Genomic DNA, 20300 nt, shown 5'->3' on the forward strand with positions numbered 1-20300 from the left:
ACTCAGGTCCAATCATGTATCATAGTTTTGTCAGTGGTCTCAAGAGAGACACGAGCCACCACTACAGCCAAGGGTATAAGAGTGTCATTCCTGCCTTCAGATTGCATAATGTTTACTTTAGGCATCCACGCTACATTGTCATATTCACTAACCTGAGTTCCAGCAGCAAGGGGGGGGGGAGATTTGCATTGATATGCATTGATAGTAGTCAGAACATCTATTGCAAGAGAGCTGAGCAGAGTCTCCTTATGGGGGGCTGCTGGGATCATCTGATGAACCTGCAGAGCTCCCTCCCCACCTTGCCATGCATTTAAGTACTGCTGTGTCTTTTCGTGTCTAGCCAAAAGGATTGCAGTTGTAGGCTTAGACGGGTCAGCTTCTGCCATAGCCCCTCAAGAGGACTCGAGACCTTGCAGATCCTGCCATGGTTGTTCTTGCACCATCTCCTATTGTCCCAACCCTGATGAGTTGTTCAGCATTGGCGCTGTTGTCCTTGGGGCCGTCCCGCTAGCAGCCACATAAGGCTTGAATCCTTTCACTGGCTTTGGTGTAATGCAGCATCCTGATCTGCTGTGCAAGCTGAGAACACACCTAAAACTGTGAGATTCTAAAGCAAGGAACAAACAAGTGGAGGCAGCCCCGTACCTTTATACGTAGCGGGGGACTCTCTGACAATAGAGGGCAATTAGACTTGCTCCCCCAAGGCTCATTCCATCAGGAAACCCAAATCCATTCCGCCGAGCAGACCACACTCACGCAGGTCTCACACAGGCGCTCCTCCCTCCCCACCCGTATTGCGTCTGCTGCTGTGGGCTCGGCAGGGCAGTGTCTGGAGTCTTATCTCTGGCATGCCTGAGTTAAAAGACCATTTGCATATTTACATACCTTTGTAAACTGGTTACAGAGGCTTAGTTTTTTTTCTGTTTCCAGTTCCACCTGGTCCCCCACTATGCCTATTCCTTACATTGGTATTTTACATTTCCTTCCGTAGTGAGTGAATGCATTACATGAAAAGGAATATAAAGTAGGGTTGCCAAACTAAAAATGCCAGCCATGTTTTCTTTAAAGAGCCTGCAAATACCTCGTCTTGACACTAAATAGGGTTATACATAAAAAAGTATGTATTCCTTTGTAATGTGACTTTTGTGTCTTTGTTCCCATTAATTATCAGTCACGGATCATTCAGGTAGCCCTAGAACACAATTAAAAGTGCTATCTATTTATATTTGCTGTCCGAAGTATGCACAGATAAGTGCTGAAAGTACAGCTTTAGGTGACTGTTTATTTTTGTACTGTCTGGAACATCAAAATAATGAGCTTGCAACCCTAATCATAAGATTAGAAGTTTGTTGCAGGATCAGCACAGTATATATTTCCTCCACCCTTGATCCCTGATTAATGCCATAATAGCAATAGTTTAACATATCTGAAACCCTACGTCGCGGTCAATAACATGCTGACTTACTTCAAGTATCTGGTAACACACCCTGCATTCAAAGAACACACTCCTGATTCTCGCCTTTCACGTTCACGCTCACCCAGCACTCAGAGGAACCACAATGCACTCACACTAATCACCATGCACTCACACCATTCACCCGCTCACCCTGCACTCACAGTGATCACCCTGCACTCACAATGCACTTGTGCTGTTCTACCTGTACCTCACCCTGCAGCCACATGAGAATACTACTCACCTTGCACTCATGTGACACTTCACTCACCTCTCCCCCTCACTGCTCAATCTGCAATCTTACTCAAACAAGCCCACCACTAACTATGCATTCATTCATCTCACTCTGCACTTAGATCCGCACCCAAATTCATATGGTCACCTCACTCACCCTGCAGTCACTCCTCTTACCCTACTCTCACACTAACGCATCGCTCACCGTGCACTCACATGGGCACTCCTGCCACCCACACAGTGCAGAGGGATAATGTGCCTGCTACAAAGAATGTGTACCATGCAGATCACAGAACTGAGTGTGAGTAAACTATGAGTAGTACTATATAAAAATGAAATGCTTGTCAGAATGGTGCTATAGAGCGATGAGGTGCATTGTTGGTATGTGGTAGTTTGGGAATTCATGGAGAAGGAGGAGAAGGGGAGGGGAGCCAAAAAAGACTGTTGCACCGTGTGCGACCAGTGCTTGGGTCAGCCATGGCTGGGAGTGTTTACCCGGCCCCTTCCCCCGAAATTCAGTTCTAGTTGCGCCGCTGGTCTCACAGCGGGAGAAGGGGGCTGACACACTGCAGACTCAAGCAGCCGCCATCTTGCATCTGATTCTTGACAACCATAAAGCTCAGTGTATGTGTAAATATTCAGGTACAACAAACGAGACACTACAGTACCATTCTGAAATTTTTAGATTTAGAAACATGTTCTTTCCTGGTTAGATCAATGGATGTCCAGTGACTAAACGGAAGAAGTAATTTCTCATGACAAAAGGGGAAACTCGTTTTGAAGGGCCGGTTTACCCAATCTGGGGTGTTTATTATGCACTAAAAGGGATCTTGAAGATTATAAGAACTAGTTTTGTATTACATCAATCAAAGATTAGATATATAAGCAAAGACAAAGAGTAACAGACTTTCAGACAATGATGATTAGAAACAATAAGAATTAGCATCTATACATATATGAAACCCTGAGATTGGCTATGTCAATCCGTATGGTCAGAATGCTGGTTCTAAGTACTCTTGTTCCTCTGCATTCAGATTGCAGTGATGGCATGAAGCAGAGACGCAGAGCAGGAGGGATATTGTCCTCTTTACTGGTCTTGAGTGGGATTCGAGGACTGGCGATGTGCTAACATGTTTAAGGTATCCTGAGGCTGAGATTCACTTCAGCGCCTCGCTGCTGGTCGCGCTGGTCGCGTTTTCCTGTGCATTGCACTACTTCATTTTAAAAGACCCGTTTTGGATTTTCGTTTTATTTAATTTTCGTTATTCCTTGTTTTTAGCTCCCCTCCTGCCCCCTACCTTGCACCATAATTTCTGGAAAAACCACCGCTGTTCGGCGGGCCCGGTTCTGGGGAGGTTGTGGTTGCCGGCGGACATCTTGCCTTGGGTAGAGGAGTGTGAGCGCCATCTTGGAGCGTCCAGGTGATCTGGGACGCGGAGAGCACGCTATTTAAAGCTCGCCTGAATCGCGCAGCGGTGACGCGCAGCGGTGGCGCCCTCACTGCGCCTGAGTCGTGCCAGAGTCCTGCCCGTCTGCGCTCGTCCGCGACTCGGCAGCGCTGAGGTAGGACTCTGGCTCTATCTCCTTTTGGTTTGTGTCCATCCTAGTCTTGATTCTGGCCTTAGGATGATTGTTTATAGCTCAGCTGAGCTGCTTACTCTGAGCCACCACTCTCCGTTGTGTCAGTGTGTATTGCCGGGAGGGCGACTGTTGAGGAAAGGTTGTTCGACCTGCGGCTGGCGTCCTGTTGTGTCCTTGGAAACGGTGCTGCCACCTCCTTCTCTGTACTGTCAATGCGCTCTTTTGAACACCAGATCGCTTGGCAGACATTCCACGGACATCTGGAATCTACTCTCTGACTCTCAACTTTCTTGTCTGTTTTTAACAGAGACATGGCTCGGGGATGGCTCTGGCCCTGATCTGGCCAGTGCATTACCCCCGAACTACACCATCTTAAGAAATTACAGAGTTGGGGGGAGGGGAGGGGGAGTGGCTCTCATTGTGGAAAAGGATAGAATATGTTCTTCGTTTCCGGTGGAAAACATATCTGGCTGTGAAGCCATGGGCTTTACTCTTGGTCTTTCGTCTCGTCAGACCTGCACTGGCCTCCTGGTTTATAGACCACCGGGATCCATTGGCACGTTTTTTGACGATTTACAGGCAGCACTTTCTGTTCCGTGTATGGATCAGTGCATTGTCTTCTGCTGGGAGATTTAAATCTGCATATGGATCTGGCAGTGGATCCTAATGCATCTAAACTGCAGGAGGTTGCGGCGCTGCTTGGGCTTGTTCCTTATATTGACAGCCCTGCCCATAATAAAGGTCATACCTTAGATCAAATTTTTTCCACTAGGCAGATATCTGTGTTACCCCCGCGTCCAGTGCTATGGTCAGACCATTTTTTTATAAATTTTGATATTCCTTATTACACCACGATGGGTCAGAGAGGACAGAAGGGCGAGATCCGTCAATCAAGAGCTTTCCATCGAGTCTCAGTGGAAATGCTGACCGATGCTTTGCGTCTTCATCCCTGTGAGCTTACTGACGATCTGGAATTTAACCTGGAGGCGGTTCATAAGTGGTTGACTGCCAGATTTGACGAGTTAGCTCCAGCGAAGATAGCCAAATCAGCCCATTGTTTTGTCTCCGCTCCTTGGTTTACCCCCTCACTCAGAAAAATGCGCCAAGAGTGCAAAAAAGCTGAAAGAGCTTGGCGACGAAAATACGAGTTGGAGGATAAATTAAAATATCGTGATATTATTAAGATCTATCATAAACATATTGCTGAGGGCAAAAAGGAATATCTGGAACGTAGAATAGACGAAGCGGATAATATGAGCAAGGAACTTTTCAGAATAGTTAGAGCTTGCATCGCCTGCTGCCTGCTCACCTTCTCACTCTCACACTGAAGAGTGGATTAGGCAACTTGCAGTTTTCTTTGCACATAAAATTACGACGATTCAGGAGTCTTTTTCTGTCTCAGACCCCATTGTGTCAGCACATAGAGCAATCTCTCCTCCCTCTTTGAGCGAAGACAACGTGCCCATACTTTCGGTCTTCCCTCCAATGACCTGTACCACTTCCCATGATTTCTTGTCCCGGCTTCAGTCAGGCTCACCTTTGGATCCTTGCCCGGCGAAATGTTTGGGCAGAGTGGTTTCAGCTGTTAATAGCTTGCTGAACCCTCTGCTGAATCTCTCCCTGACTACGGGAGTGGTCCCTCCGGCATGGAAACATGCGTTGATTCTGCCACTAATCAAAAAGCCTACTTTAGATCCCCTGGTGCATGCTAATTATAGGCCGATCTCCCTTTTCCCTGCATTAGCGAAGGTTGTTGAAAAACATGTGCAGCTCTCGATTACCATTTTCATCGAGAGCAACAACATCCTCCATGATACACAATCTGGTTTTCGTGCTAATTATAGCACGGAGACAGCCCTTCTGGAAGTCACCGAAGCTATCAGGGAAACTCTCGATCAAGGAGGAAAGGCTATATTAGTCATGTTGGATCTGTCGGCGGCCTTTGACACCGTCCCACATGACGGTCTCCTTTTAAGACTCTGGGAGATCGGGTTTCGTGGGACGGTGTTGGATTGGTTTAAATCCTTTCTTTCGGACCGTCGACAGGTGATCCGGGCACCACCGTTCTCCGCTGAAATGCCGCCGCTAGAGGCGGGGGTTCCTCAAGGGTCCATTCTGAGCCCCACCCTTTTTAATATCTATGTGGAGTAGTGTGGCTCACTGGTTAGAGGCAGCAGGCCTGAGAGCAGAAGTCAGCCTGGGACCAGGGTTCAATTCCCGACGCGGCAGGGTCGTGGACCTTGGTCAGCGGACTCAATAATTCTCTCTTCAGTGCTTACTCTAATCAGGGGTTCCACTCGGCAACTCTGGGCATTAGCTTGCCTAATCTCCACAACGGCCCCCACCAATTCCGGGGATGCCTGGCTCCACCTTGGGGACTCCCAGCAAGGGACCATCCCACAGGGAAAGCCAGGACGGGTTCCCCAGAGTTATACAGCGCCGGGACGCCCCGTTGCTGGGGCAGCTGTGCGCTTTACAAGTATACTACATTTACATTTACATTTACATATGGCCCCTCTGGCGGCGGTAGCGGAGGCTTTTGGTGCCCAGATCATATCCTACGCCGATGACACCCAGCTCCTGTTTACTTGCAGGAAGGGTGAGGCTTTTGATGGTGCCAGAATCAAAGACTGCCTCAGTTCGGTCTTTGCTTGGTTTCAACGGCATAGCCTAAAATGCAACTCAGACAAGTCTGAGTTGCTTTTTTTTGGGTGTGCTCCTGATCCGTGCTGGAAATCGTGGTGGCCCTAGGACATGTTTCCTCCTGAGAAAGTGTCAACGCAAGCCAAGAATCTTGGTGTGATATGCGATGACGACCTCTCTTTTAGATCCCAGATTATTGGGTTATCGGGGAAATGCTTTGGCATCTTGAAGATGCTTAGAAAATTTCTCCCGATGTTATCCCTACAATACAAAAAAATCGTTGTCCAGGCGTTGATCGGATCGCGACTCGATTACGCAAACGCCTTGTATCTGGGACTGCCGAAATACTTGTTGGCCAGACTACAAATAGTGCAGAACTCGGCGGCAAGAGCCATTTTCGGCCTTCCACGCAGAGCCAGAGCATCTGATTTGCTCAAAAAGTTGCACTGGCTGCCCATCTCGAAAAGAATCGTCTTTAAGATTCTTACTTTGGCGTTTAAGGCCCTTCATTATTTGGGCCCTAATTTTATCAGGAAGCGAATGGCTTTCTATGTGCCCAGGAGGACGCTGCGGTCGGCCACATCGGCCACGATCGTTGTCCCGCCTATTATACGCGCCCGGATGGGAGGACGGTCCTTCCGCTATCTGGCGGCCCACCACTGGAATGAGCTCCCTGTCTCCCTTCGGAAATCCAATAGCCTCCTCTCCTTTAGAAAGGAGTTGAAGACTTGGCTCTTTTCTGCTTGACCTCTCGGACCACTGTGAGCTGCTGTCTGGCGTTTTTCGGATTCAGGTCTCTTTGCCAAAGCGCCGGGACACCCTATGGGGTAGCCGTGCGCTATAGAAGAGATCGCACATAACATAACATAACATAACATGTTTATTGCCCGCCTGCCATTTAATTTTAACAGTAGTTAATCAGCCAGGAAAGACCTATAAACACAAATGGCCCCGCCCCAATCCAACACCCTAAAATGCTCAGCAGCAAGAAGCAGTGGCGTAACCAGACTTGAGGCCCCTCCCCCTCCCACAAAATACATGCAGGGAGCCCCAACGCTCCCGATCAAGTTTGGAGCTCTCAAGCCAGGAACCTGCCAGAGCCGAGGGGGCCCCACGCACTACGACGGCTGTGGGGGCTTTTGTTACGCCACTGGCATGGAGGAAGATTGGGGAAGAGAAGGTCAGTAGTGCTCTCATCAAGAGCCAACAACAGCGCCTGCCCCCCTTTTCTCCCCCCACAACCTTAACGACATCCTTGACTAGGGATCTGCGAGTAATGTTGTTAGTGGTCCCAGCTAGAGCAGCAACAATGAGTATTGTACCAACTAATTAAGCACATTTTACAAGCACACAGTTACCCTCATAAGGGGGTCCTGTGGTTTGGCGGACATAATATGTAGGACGCACAATTGTGTCAGACAGGAGTGCAGGCTTTTCTCTTTCAGACAGAAACCCCAGCACAGACTTATCACCATTAAATTGTGTTTTAGTGAAGGCTATAATATACTGCACTTCGGAAAGGCAGCAGTGTGCCCATGCGGTGGGGAACCAAGGTAGGGTGGATTGGGAGGGGTGACAAAACTGGTTTTGCCCCGGGAGAAATTTAAGCATGGACCGGCATCTGCCCCACAGCCTGCTGTTTCCCCACCCTATTTAGCGACGGAGCATCTTATAACCAGATGTGTATCTGCCACAGGGTTACTGCCTCAAGGCCACCACCTTTCATCCATCAGGAGATCCCTCTAATTTTGTCCGTGCCTCCCAATGAAGATTTTGCCTGTGAGGCATTGGGGACAAGGCAGGGAACATTTTTGTCCCGAGGAACAAGGAGAAAACTCCTTGCATGGGAGGGCTATTGTTTATTTTACATTTACAACATTTTTATAAAGAAATGTTGAGGAAGGTGCCATTATTTATTTATTAATCTTGTGATATTGGTGGTGTGACTCAAGACATTATGCTACTTTCTAAAAAAACAAAAAAAAGCCTAATTTGAATGGTTAATTTTAAGCTAAATTAAAGTGAGATATGTGAGCATCCAGTAACTCAGCCCATGAACGTTGTGACATCCAGGACATGTTAAAGGTGGTCCAAAGGGGTATCTGTGGCTAGGGATGATCTCTGGACATAATTATCACTGAGGTGATCCATGCAAGCAGAGGGACCAAAACATAAACACCTTTAGAGATGCTAATCTGATAAAAGGGCAGGGATTGCACTTCAGCTAAATGCAAGAGTAAGAGGAAGTAAGGGGGCAACTTCTCATAAGCACACTGTCAGCTGTGCAACATGGATTACAGAAGGATGCTCTCTACAATGTTATGCTAATACTTACTCTCCATAGGGACAAAAAACGCATCTAAAGAACATGGAGAACTTGAGCCAACAGAATTGGAGAATATAAAACTCGAAAACCAACACTTAGTGTTCAGGACTTATTAACATGGTGGTTCAATGGAGGAGTCTAAAAGAATTGTGATGCAAAGAAGCACAATTGTATTCATGGCTTCTATGCCAGAGAACAGGAAGCAACTGTGCAGAAGTTCTAGTTCAAAAAGCCACTTTGATGGCTTGGTTATAATCTAAGGTAGAGCACAGACTGGCACTCATGGTGGATTTATTCATAGGCAATGCCCCAGGGATAGAGAATTGTCTCTGGATGCTGACCTCCAACTTGGCCTGTGTGCAAACTACAAGTTATTTCCCAACAAAAACCTAAACCTGGAAGATCCTACCACCACACTTCATAGAGGTGCAATCTTCAGTGTGGAAGCTCAAATGATCTGTGCCTGACTATGAGCGTGGTAGGTCAAACATGTTTGTTCTGTGTGAAACAATAGTCAGGGGCGTAACTGAGGCCCATGCTGCCCCTGCTGCACAGGGGGCCCCTTGTCCTTGAGGGCCCCCAACACTTTAGGAAGCCCCAATTCAGCCGAAGGCCAATGATTGTTTTGTGAGCTATTGGAGAATCACGGGGCACTTTATCACATTCTGCAGGTGGACCCCATCATTTTGCGTTATGCCACTGAACATAGTTCTTTGTGCATGACTACATGTTCTCCAGGCAGTTGTACGAATGCAGTGTTTAAAAGTGAGAGACTGAAGAAGCATGTGTGCTTTGCATTGAAACATAAAGGTTCAGGATTGAATCGCAAGTACAGTGAGGATCCACATGATTTATTCTAAGGTTTCTACTATGAGAAGAATGATTTTGGTGAATGAAACCGATTTCCCCCATTTTAACTATAACTACGGATGACTAAAGATTCTAAAGCAAGGTTGGCAGAAATGTTTAGGCCTGAGCAAGTATGGTTGTACCTGAAGCAGTCAATGATGCAGTTAAAATGGGTAGGTATTTACTTTACTCAGATAAAAAAGGGAACCATCTAATCAAGAGAGAATTTACTATTTGGCAGACAAGTGTGAAAAGGAAATAGATATTGTAACATTTTGGCTGGGGGGTTGATAATAAACCAATCAAGATTTTAACTGAGGTTGGCAAGGTCACAAAGAAAGCAAGCAAGAAAACTTACATCAGAAGGTTTGGATTTAATTCAGCTAAGAATGAACTTATGTAACCTACAATTGAAATTAAAGCTGGGCATTTTCCAGACATAAAGACATGTAACTTGAAGACTTTCAGCAGACCTCCTTTACCACTGTGGTTGCGCACACTTGTGCTTCCATCTGGTTTTCACTTGACTCCTTACCGGACATCTTCAGTTGGCATGTTGTGTCGTGCTGAGCTTTGGGTGATGAGGCTGACGAGTAATGAACAAAGAGGGTGATTGAAGAATCGGCGGGAGCACTGAGCTCTGGTCATTGGAGATGTCATCAGTGATGTTATAAATGTTAACATAGAACATATAAAGAGTGATGTTATATGTGAGGTTGTTAGAAATAGGGTTTCTGGTTGGCTAGGGTATGCACCTAAGCCAGGCAGAACCCACCACTCTAGTCAGGTCAAGTAGAATTATACAAATATATAGTGTATATTGTACATCAAACATAGCTCAAACAACATGAATCATGGAAACTGCATGTATGGCAGTGCTGAGATGATACAGACAATATAAGGAAAAACGATATCCATCATATCATTAGTGCATACCTAAAGTAAGGAATGGAGCGGATTAGGAAGTAAAGACACACAAATCAGGACATGAATGTGAATATTGTAACTTGGTTTGGAGGCAAAATACATGAATTACCCAATACCACCAACAGTACCCAAATCACCAGGAGTACCTTAAAACCAATCAGCCCTCAGATGTCCTGGAACCCCTGCCTTGCCATTATCCGTGTTGCGGTCGATCTTGGAGCTTAACTGAAAGTGAGGGTGTTTTAGGCCTAAGGAGTAGGACTCGGGCATTGGGGTCCCTATCCCAGTCCGAAGGACTAAAGAGATGAAAAGAAAGAAAAGCAAAAAAAAAAATCTTTCAAAAAGGCTCATAGAATCAGAGCTAGGTCCTGCTTAGGAAATTTGTTGAGTGCAAGAGGAAATTATGTTTGATCTGGACCCTTCGGAACAAAATATGGATAGGATGTGATGTGGGAGTTACACACTTATCATCCTAACAGATAATTCATGCAGTCAGAAGGAAATGATTGCTCCTGGGTGAGAATTTTGCGGTAAGATGTGTTACTTGCACGATTGCATTCCAGTGCATTGCAACTGTATCTTTGTGCTGTGCCAGATGGATAAATCCAGCATTAAACAAAAAGGTTGTTCGCAAGGATTTCCAATAATCCTTCCTCATCTATTTTCATTAAAAAATATTTCTTCTGCAAGTACTTGTGCCTAACTGTAGACACAGAGATGGAGGCATGTAAAGGATAACAGATCACCATGTCTGGATCTGTATTTGCAACGTGCTAGTACAGTAACATATTACCCAAATAGAGACAAAAGTTGTGAGGAACACAAAAAAGTGTCACTAAACAGAATTTCACATAGAGTGCATGCAGTAAACCCTGGGATCATTTTTATGCTCGTCCCGGTGCTCCAATGCAGAGTAGAAGTTGTCCCACACAACTATATTTTTGTGCGAATTGCAAGGCAACTGCCGAGCCATCTGTGCTTTGCAACCTGTCTAATGACACATTTCCTAGTGTGATCAGGCACTCTGCATTTTCCAGCATAATCCATAAACACAGATGCAGGACTACAATATTGTATCCGCCAATGAGCAAAATCATCTATGTTCAATCCATTCCTTTCTACTAAGGGACTGCTCTCTAAATATGCGATGGAGCACCTGAAAATCTGTACCTCTCTGTGTTCAGTCAGTCGACCCTCTGAAAACTTTGACAAGTGCTAAATGTAATAACATTTTCAAGGACAGATGGTGAAAAACCTAGATTGACACTGTTTTGTGTTTCAAAATGGGTCACAATATAATTTCCTTGTGAAACTCTGGTTAGGTGGGCTGTGTCTCTTAGGGCTAAGAGAGATTCCCCTATGACCTTATGATTTCATATTCAACATGGTTCAAATTATATTTTACAACAATAATGTCCTTTTCATCACCACAGATGACATAGATTTATATTATTTTCATTATTTTTCTTTTATTATTTTTTACAAACAGACTAATTTCATATTTTCTTTTTTGTCGGATACTTTCATTATATCTTTACATATTTTATAAACATTAAAAAATACAATACATAATTTGTATGTCACAAAACACTCAAGTAATTCTAAGAAAAGAGCCCTGTTCACCACACATACAATGACTAACACTCCTTATTCATGCATACTCAATAACAACCTACACACAACATACAGTCCATCCATTCATTTCTGTGTTTGTGGTAGTCCAGATGATATAGGTGACTAGATACGCCAGGTCTACGCGTTTCGGTGGGTTGAGACCACCTTCCTCAGGACCAACAGAGTTTCTCCTCTAATTTTCGTGGGTACAGGGTATCTGTAATAATAAATATAAATACATCTATCTGCGGCTAATAGTTGAAAAAAACAAAAGGTGAAATCACTTTACACAATATATGTCCAAATGTATCTATGATTGCCCAGAATGCATAATCTGCTCACACCAGGAATTCAGCTGAGGGGGGGAGTACAGAATGGTAACTCTATTATCAGTAACCTATTTACGTTAGTTTTGAGGATTACAATAGGAACATTTGCCAAAAAGTTATGTGACCCCAAAGACAATATATTAAAAACAGGGGTTGGGTTTTTCATTTCATAATGGCTAAAGAGTTCCTTAGCGGAGTATTCACATATCAGTGCTATAAGAGCCTGATAGGAGATTCAGCATATAGTAGATGTAATTTAGTCATTAAATAGTACCTTTTGTTGTCTGAGAATTGATATTCGTCAGAGATACGGGTGTGGTTCCAATTAAATCGGTGAATAGTAAATAGGCTGCATCCTGAAAGACATATGTTACATCATCTAAGTGGATTACATATTACTCTAAGGATACATTTGATTTAGTTACAACTGATTTTTTCTCGAGAGATTACCTTATAAAAAACAACAACAGATGAGGGAATTTCCAAAATCAAATTCTGCGATCAGGTTTTCTTGATACAAGGGTGAGTCCTTATTACCTAAGGTCAAATGCAGGGGTACGCTTAGTCTGGGGAGTCCATTACTCAACACTCTTGATGTACTAACATGGCAAATTGTAAATAACACTGACCTTACCTAGAGGTTATTTGGAAATTTCAATGAGATGATGGAGGCATTGTCATTTTTACCGGGTGGTACCTTTAATTCTCGTTGTGGCACTGTAATATGAAATGTAACAGTCATGCTCAAGAGGCATAACATTTCAGACAGACTTATTTAAGTTGTCGACCAATATACAAACCTTTTTATATAAAGCAACGTGCTTTCTGGTTTAGTCTTCCCGTCTTATTCCTCAAATTCTTTAACTACAGGGGAAAAAAAATAAAAAATTACGTGTAAGTCGACAGATTTCGTTTGTCAGGATCAATGTTGTCACTGAACAGATTGAACTGGTTATCACAACCTTTTTCACTGTGAACTGTGACTTCCAGTTCACAAAACAGAAGCTAATCAATAACACTGCCACAAAGAAGATACCATGATACTGTTAGTTGGTTTAGCAGTAGAAATTCGAGTCATACATTGGTCAGAGAGAGAAAGAGAAACAAGCATTTGCAATGCAATAGGTCTCGCATTAGGAAAGTTTGAGCTATTAGTATTGTAAAGGACACATTTTTTATTTATGTGCTTGTTTTGAAAATAGCTAAATTAATAGCTTTGTTATTTACAATGCCAATAGTTTTCTCTTTCGCAACAATATGTGTTGTAGCACTGAGTGGTGTGAGGGTGAGGGGTGTGAGGGTGAGGGGGTGTGAGGATGAGGGTGAGTGGGTGTGTGAGGGTGAGTGAGGGGGTGTGAGGCTGAGGGTGTGTGAGGGGGTGTGAGGGTGAGGGTGTGTGAGGGTGTGTGAGGGTGAGTGAGGGTGTGTGAGGGTGTGTGAGGGGGTGAGGGTTAGGGGTGTGAGGGTGAGGGTGTGAGGGTGACTGAGGGTATGTGAGGGTGAGGGGATGAGGGTGTGTGAGGGTGAGGTGGGGTGATGGTGAGAGGGTGCGAGGGTGAGGGGGTGTGAGGGTGAGGGTGTGTGAGGGTGAGGGTGTGTGAGGGTGAGGGTGTGTGAGGGTGAGGGTGTGAGGCTGAGTGAGGGTGAGAGGGTTGTGAGGGGGTGAGGGTGTGAGGGGGAGTGAGGGTGTGTGAGGATGAGGGGGTGAGGATGAGTAAGGGTGTGAGGGTGAGGGGGTGTGAGGGTGGGTGAGGGTGAGGGTTTGTGAGGGTGAGAGGATGTGAGGGTGTGATGGTGAGGAATTGTGAGTGTGAGGGTGACTGAGGGTGTGTGAGGGTGAGGGGGTGAGGGTAAGGGTGTGTGAGGGTGAGTGGGTGTGTGAGGGGGTGTGAAGGTGTGTGAGGGTGGGTGAGGGGTGTGAGAGTGAGGGTGAGTGAGGGGGTGTGAGGGTGAGTGAGGGGGTGTGAGGGTGAGGGGGTGAGGGGTGTGAGGGTGAGGGGGTGTGAGGGTGAGGGTGTGAGGGTGACAGGGTGTGTCAGGGTGAGGGGGTGAGGGTAAGGGTGTGTGAGGGTGAGGGTGAGGGGGTGTGAGGGTGAGTGAGGGTGAGAGGGTTGTGAGGGGGGTTGAGGGTGTGAGGGTGAGTGAGGGTGTGTGAGGATGAGGGGGTGATGGGGTGAAATGGCCTTGGTACTGTGTGAAACAACATCTAGGTCCCTTTGGCTGTATGCCTGTATGAAAAAAAATAACACCTCAAATGGCTGGGCTCCGCGGTTGCAAAGGACTGTGCTTACGACACAATTCAACAAGCACTGGCAAAGGCAGAAGCTAAACGGCTGAGAGAGGGGCCACATCCTGCACCACAGGGCACTGAGCTGTGAAGAGGTGCAAAATGAACTGTTGCACAGGGAAAAGGATCTTCATGTAACCTCACCCTATCACAACACCCAGTCGGAAAATAATGTCAAACTCATGCAGCCTTCCTTACATTGCCATGACTATCGTACCAGCGGATAAAAAAGTCAACAGCAAATGGCTGGACCAAAAGCACACTCTCTCTGTACTGTGTGGTAAAATGGCATCTCTGATGAATAACTACAGCTGTCTGTCCGCAAGACCCAAAAACATTAAAGTGCACAATTCTGCAACACTGATTAAGAATTCTATTTTCAGACTGCCATGTGATGCTAAAAAGAAAGAAAATTAACGTTGTTATCAGGTAATTAGTCCCAGTCATCGATTTCAAACAAATTAAATGCCTGTTTTGAATCGGTTCGTTTTGGAAAGCGCACACTCACTAGATTCCCCAGTGACGCATGAAAACGTCCTACACATGTGTTCCAAGCCCCTCCCAAACTCCAGTTTTATGTTAACGGCTGCATTAGTCCAGGGCAACATATATCCGTGACGTCCACCACCCTGCCAAGTCACCCAACCGGAGGGCGAACTGGGCTGGGCGTCATGCTCTCTGCAAAGCAACTCACATGACACCAAACCAAAATAAAATAGCAACAAGAAAACAAACAGAAACAAGTCGGGCGGCACAACAGGGGCTGAAAAAAGGGGAGGCTGAAAAAATAAAATAGCAACAAGAAAACAAACAGAAACAAGTCGGGCGGCACAACAGGGGCTGCAAAAAGGGGAGGCTGAAAAAATAAAGGGAGACACGGCCTGGCGGCCGTGAAACTTAAAGTACTGAGTCAGAGCGTGAGTGCAGGGAGAGAGAGGGGAGGTGCTGGCGGCTGGGGAGGGGGAGGAGAAATGCGAGTAAGGCTGTGTGCGGGGAGAGAGAGGGGAGGTGCTGGCGGCACCAAGCTGGGGAACAGATGGCGATGGCTGGAGATTTGATGCTGTGCACGCGCATTTTAACTCATTCCGCTTGCGCATTGAGCTAAAAGCGCACATGCACTGCATCAAATCGCCAGTCTAGTTAAACTCTGCATGCGCATTGACAGGCGAGACCTAACAATGAAAATCGTAAACAAAATGTAAGTAAAAAGCAATGAAGTGAGCGTGCAAAAGAAAGAAGGAAAGAACAATGCAAAGAATGTAAGAAAGATGGGAAAAAAGAAAGCAGGATAGAAAAACGGTTGTAAAGAACAAAAGTAAAATGGAAAAAGGAAAGAAAAATTTGAAAAGCAAATGAAAAAGGAAGCAAGGAAACTTTCCCTGTGGGAAGAATTCTTATGGATTTCCCTTGAAATGATCAGGATAACATGCTTTGCTCACTCACTCAGCAGCAGCAGCATTATAGTTCAAATTAGAGTGCTCTATTTATTTGGCTTCTATCTAAAATGTATCTTTCCTGTTTCCTTTTCCTTCCAATTCACAGGTAATTGCAGTGTGGAGGTTGTGAGTGACATTTGCGGCTCTCAGCATCTTTTTAATTCATTACAATTTGATTTGTCACCCTTTTAAAGCCTGGCACTTTACACAATGCAGGCTTCACGAGGGTGGATGAAAAAATGCAATAATTCTGGAAAGAAATATCTGCAGAGAACAAAACATGTATGGAGTACATGACCCCCTCCTCGCATTCATAGTCTTGATTTCTACTTTCTGTAGACCGAACCCTACCCATTCACAAAAGCAGGCCATCTTTTTCATACATTGCTACTAAAGCTTGGAACAATGTCCCACTTAACATTAGAACTTCCTGTAAATGTAGTTGAGCTTATATAGCGCACAGCTACCCGCAGTGGGTTTCCCGGCGCTTGCTTAGGGAACCCTTCCTGGTATTCCCCTGTGAGATAGCAGGGTATCCACAAGGTGAAAGTCAGGCATCCCTCCGCGAGGGGCCGTTATGGAGATTAAGCAAGCTATTGCCCAGAGTCGCAGAGTGTGAACCCATGAGTCGAGGAGGCACCAGGGCGAGAATTATCGAGTCCGTGGAATTTTTAGCCCAAGACCCCGCCGAGGTGGGGAATTGAACCCTGGTCCAGGACCGATCTCAGCTTCCGGGTCTGCTGCCTCTAACCCCTGAGCCACACTTCTCCGCTCTTAAATTCGGCAAGAAGCTAAAGACGTGGCTCTTAAGTTTGCCCCCTCCCTGGGGCTAGCCCCATACATCTGCAAAACACCTGGGTCAGCGCGCAACCCCCATTGGCCTCAAAGGGCTTCAACGTCCCCCCCCGCCCCCCCACCCCCTTCCCCCGTCCAGTGTGGCAGCCCGGGATGAGACAGCTTCCTGGACACACAGACAGCCGCACCCGAGCACTTCACAGGTCTTTAAAAGACCATTTGCATAATAATGAGGCAGTGTTGTTGTTTCACCCCTTAAGAGCCCCTGCAGCCCCACTCTTTCGCTTTCCCCTCTCCATCTCCCTCTCTCTCTTCCTCCCTCTACATCCCTCTCCCCACCTCACCCTGCCCCCCCCCCCCCCACACTTCGCGTGGCCGGAGCCACAGGATTTCTTGCATCAGGGAAACTAATTCCCCGCTTGTCCCCTAACCCAGCAGCCCCAATAGGCAGTATAATTTACGCAACAAGTGTATGTCTGCAAACTCGCCCAGGCTGTTTTGAGCGACTCCAGGAAATAGTCGTCCCTTGTTGAATTAAGTACTTAATTAAGTACTTAATTAAGTACTTAATCAGTTTATCCAGCTATTAAAGGCTAGAGAGAATCATACATTTCCAACATCAATGCCACCGCCGGGGGTTTCAAATAAAAAATATAAAAGCCGTTTTCAAGTTTGGTGCATTTTCGATAAGAAGCTCACTCGCTCGGAGCTCCCTCTCTCACCCAGTCCCTCTCTCACCTCTCTTTGAGTTTGCTTGTCTTTGCTTCTTGGCATGGATGCAGGGTATATAAGAGCGCACGCACATTTTGTTCCCGTTGGCCTGCGGCCGCCTCGCTCTGTGTTTTGTGCCAGCCCTGTGAAGAGGGAAAGGAAGGCAGAGAAGTGAATCTGTCACGTGAGGGACTTTTGAAGATGTTACATCGAGGGAAGGCAGCAGATCAAGCGGGTCTTCATCTCCTGCTGCATTTGATACCACCAGCAATCTCATCCAGATTGGTCATTGTAGTTTGTTGCTGGCTTCCTCTGCAGCTCTTTCATTTCTGCCAACTAAAGGCCTGGGCCCTCATTTATGAGGCTGTGCGTCACTTTTTGTGATGCACCAGTGGTGTAAAAAATGCGCCTTGTTGCGCCATATTTACAAAGTGATGCATCTACCTTGATGCGTCACTTTGTAAACCCCTGAGCCAAATTATACCTGCGCCAGCTATAATGTATGCAAGGGGGGCGTTTTGACGCAAGAAAGGGTCATGGAAGTGACGCAGTGAAATCTATAAGATTTCACGGCGTCATTTCTTGGCCGCTAATGCGTCAAAATCTTATGCCTGCTTCATGGCAGGCGTAAGACTGACGCAAGCACTAACAACATGGGACTTGCCCATATGAAAGTACACATTGCTGGAGTTGCGTCACTTTTGTGACACACTCCAGCAATGCGTCACTTTTGCGCCTACAGATACGTCAGAAATACTGACGTTATCTGTAACTCCTTGCAACATAATGCGTCATATTATAAATATGACGCATTAAACATGACGCAAGGAGTGCGCAATGAAAAGTGACGCATCGCTGTTTTCACGCAGCGATGCATCACTTTTCATAAATGAAGCCCCTTGTTTACAAGCCCTTTGCGCCACCCGTGAGTCACTTTTGCCACATTAAAGATTATGCAAAAGTGGCTCAAGCGGCTTGTAAATAAGCCCGAAAGTCTCTCTCTGATCTTGGCTAGAGCATCAGCATCTGCGGTGGAGTCTATGTGTGGTGCAGCACAAGGGTTGCCACTATGCACTGTGCGGTTTAAGATCTATATTGTGCCTCCAGATGACCTATTGGCTCACGGGGCGCAAGTTTCCATCTTTAAGCCAACGACTCCCATTTGCTAATCCCTCAGACACGTAAGTAATGCAGAAATAGGCGCTGGTGCCTTCCCTAATCTGATGATGCCTAATCCGACGAGGATGTAAAATAACAGGATTGCTCTCAGCACCAACAAATGTGATCTCATAGTAGGTCTGGGTGGCTCCAAATACACCATTCAAAATTAGGGCAGCTCATATAAATGGTAGACAGTAATACAGTATATTATTCTTACATTCATGTAGCACTTCTCACCCCTGTGTGGACTGCAGCATATTTTAGATGCGATAAACAAGCACACCACATGTGATTTAATTATTGATCTGCCATGCAAGATCACAACTCTTGGGGTTACGTTTAATGATTAATGTATTTTCGAAGGCCGAGTAATTGCCTTGGCAATGCCCTTTAATGTACATATTCCTATATATCTTGCAATTGACACACTTCAGCACCTTAACAGTCATTTGAAACTGTCTACCGTGAATGATGGCTCTTGTTGAGAGAGGACTCCCCAATATTGACCACCATTATCTGAGCTGCCCTATAGTACAATCGCAAGTTAGCCAAGGCTATATCCCCTTCATTTTAGCCTCTTGACATTTTCTGTAGTGCTATCTTATGCGTCGATCCATCCCACAGCAACAGCTGAGTAATTCATTCACCTTCATAAAAAAGCATTTGAGACCTCATAAGACATATTTTGGAACATGTATAGGAACCTGGGTCTGAATATTGTTGTCGATGACCCTCTTTTGCGTGGTACCCCCAACATTTTTACCTTAGTAGTTTCTTCTGGATGGAGATTTTTTTACTGGATGTAGAACTCTGTGCCCTTTACCCCTGCCAACCAGAGGTAAAGTGCCTGTGCTCGCCCTCTCAACATGATGAAATTACAATCCCCTGGATTGGCCTATTTAACTTACCTGTAAATCCCTGGTATATCGTACCACAATATACACATAGCCTCTAAGTTAAATGTCACAAGTGGACTGCAGCTCTCATTGTGCAATCCACAGTAGTGGCAATGCAAACATGGCTGAAGGCCTGACACCAGTAGCCTGGCTGGGCAGATTTTAACTGCAAATTCGACCTGTTAAAAGAACACATTTTGACAGACTTTAATCCTCCTTTTGAATATTAATAACTCACATACGGCAGGCTGCATGATATTTACAAGTAGAAAATGTGAAGGTTTCATTTTAAACATGCCCATACAGTGAAAAAGCTCTCAAGCCATTTTCACTGTGGCAGGAGTTATTGTTCCATAGGAAAGCATTGGGGTGCAATATTAAATGTAATATTGTCTATCTCAACTTTTTTTTTCACGGCTACAATGTTTATATTTGGACTTTTCAAAATATATAGTACAAGCCAATTTGTTTGGAAAGTCAGATTTGCAATGCATATTTTAAAACGGGTACTTTTAGAAAAATGGCCGGTTGCCTTCCTAAAGCCTCTAGAAGCACATTTACTGGGTTACTTGCTGTCACACAGGAGGTGTATAGCTCCACTGAGGAGGTGTGAACCTTCTCCCAGAGGGGACGTAAAGGCCTTGAGTTTGGGGGATGTTCTGTTTTTTTCTGGCAGGATGACTATCTGGGATGTGCCCAGGATCGTAATTAACATCAAAATGGGCTACCCTGCCATGTCACAGGCAGATGTAGCTAACACCTGGACCTTCCCATTTCCTTTGGCTACATAACCAGTGAGACCCTAGGACCAGTAGGAGAGGAGCTGCCCCCAGAATTGGTTTTTGTGATGACAGAGGAGGGGGGGTCTCATTTTCCCAACCACACCTCTAGGGTTGCCACAGGAGATCTGCACAGGGAAGGATATGTTCAGCCACGTTGGTTTTGGGATGGTCAGGGCACCCTGGGAACTTTTACCCGTTGGTTAAGGAGTGGTTAGGAGTTTTCTTCACCCACAGGTTTGCAATGGGCATATAAGTGGCACCACAGCAGGACATTGT

General features: G+C 45.7%; 1 long non-coding RNA gene across 2 annotated transcripts; it reads right to left on the reverse strand.

Annotated features, from left to right (window-relative positions):
- Positions 1-11531: 11531 nt before the first annotated feature.
- LOC144753605 (uncharacterized) lies at positions 11532-17320 on the reverse strand. 2 transcript variants are annotated; one of them, XR_013594426.1, is made up of 6 exons: positions 17213-17320; positions 12757-12820; positions 12591-12673; positions 12407-12493; positions 12231-12312; positions 11532-11844 (listed from the first exon to the last, which is right to left on the reverse strand). It is a non-coding gene; the product is annotated as an uncharacterized LOC144753605 (long non-coding RNA). The 2 variants fall into 2 exon arrangements; XR_013594427.1 differs by having other exon boundaries at positions 12586-12673.
- Positions 17321-20300: the final 2980 nt, after the last annotated feature.

Source organism: Lissotriton helveticus, chromosome 5_1, assembly GCF_964261635.1.
Source record: "Lissotriton helveticus chromosome 5_1, aLisHel1.1, whole genome shotgun sequence".
Taxonomy (NCBI): domain Eukaryota; kingdom Metazoa; phylum Chordata; class Amphibia; order Caudata; family Salamandridae; genus Lissotriton; species Lissotriton helveticus.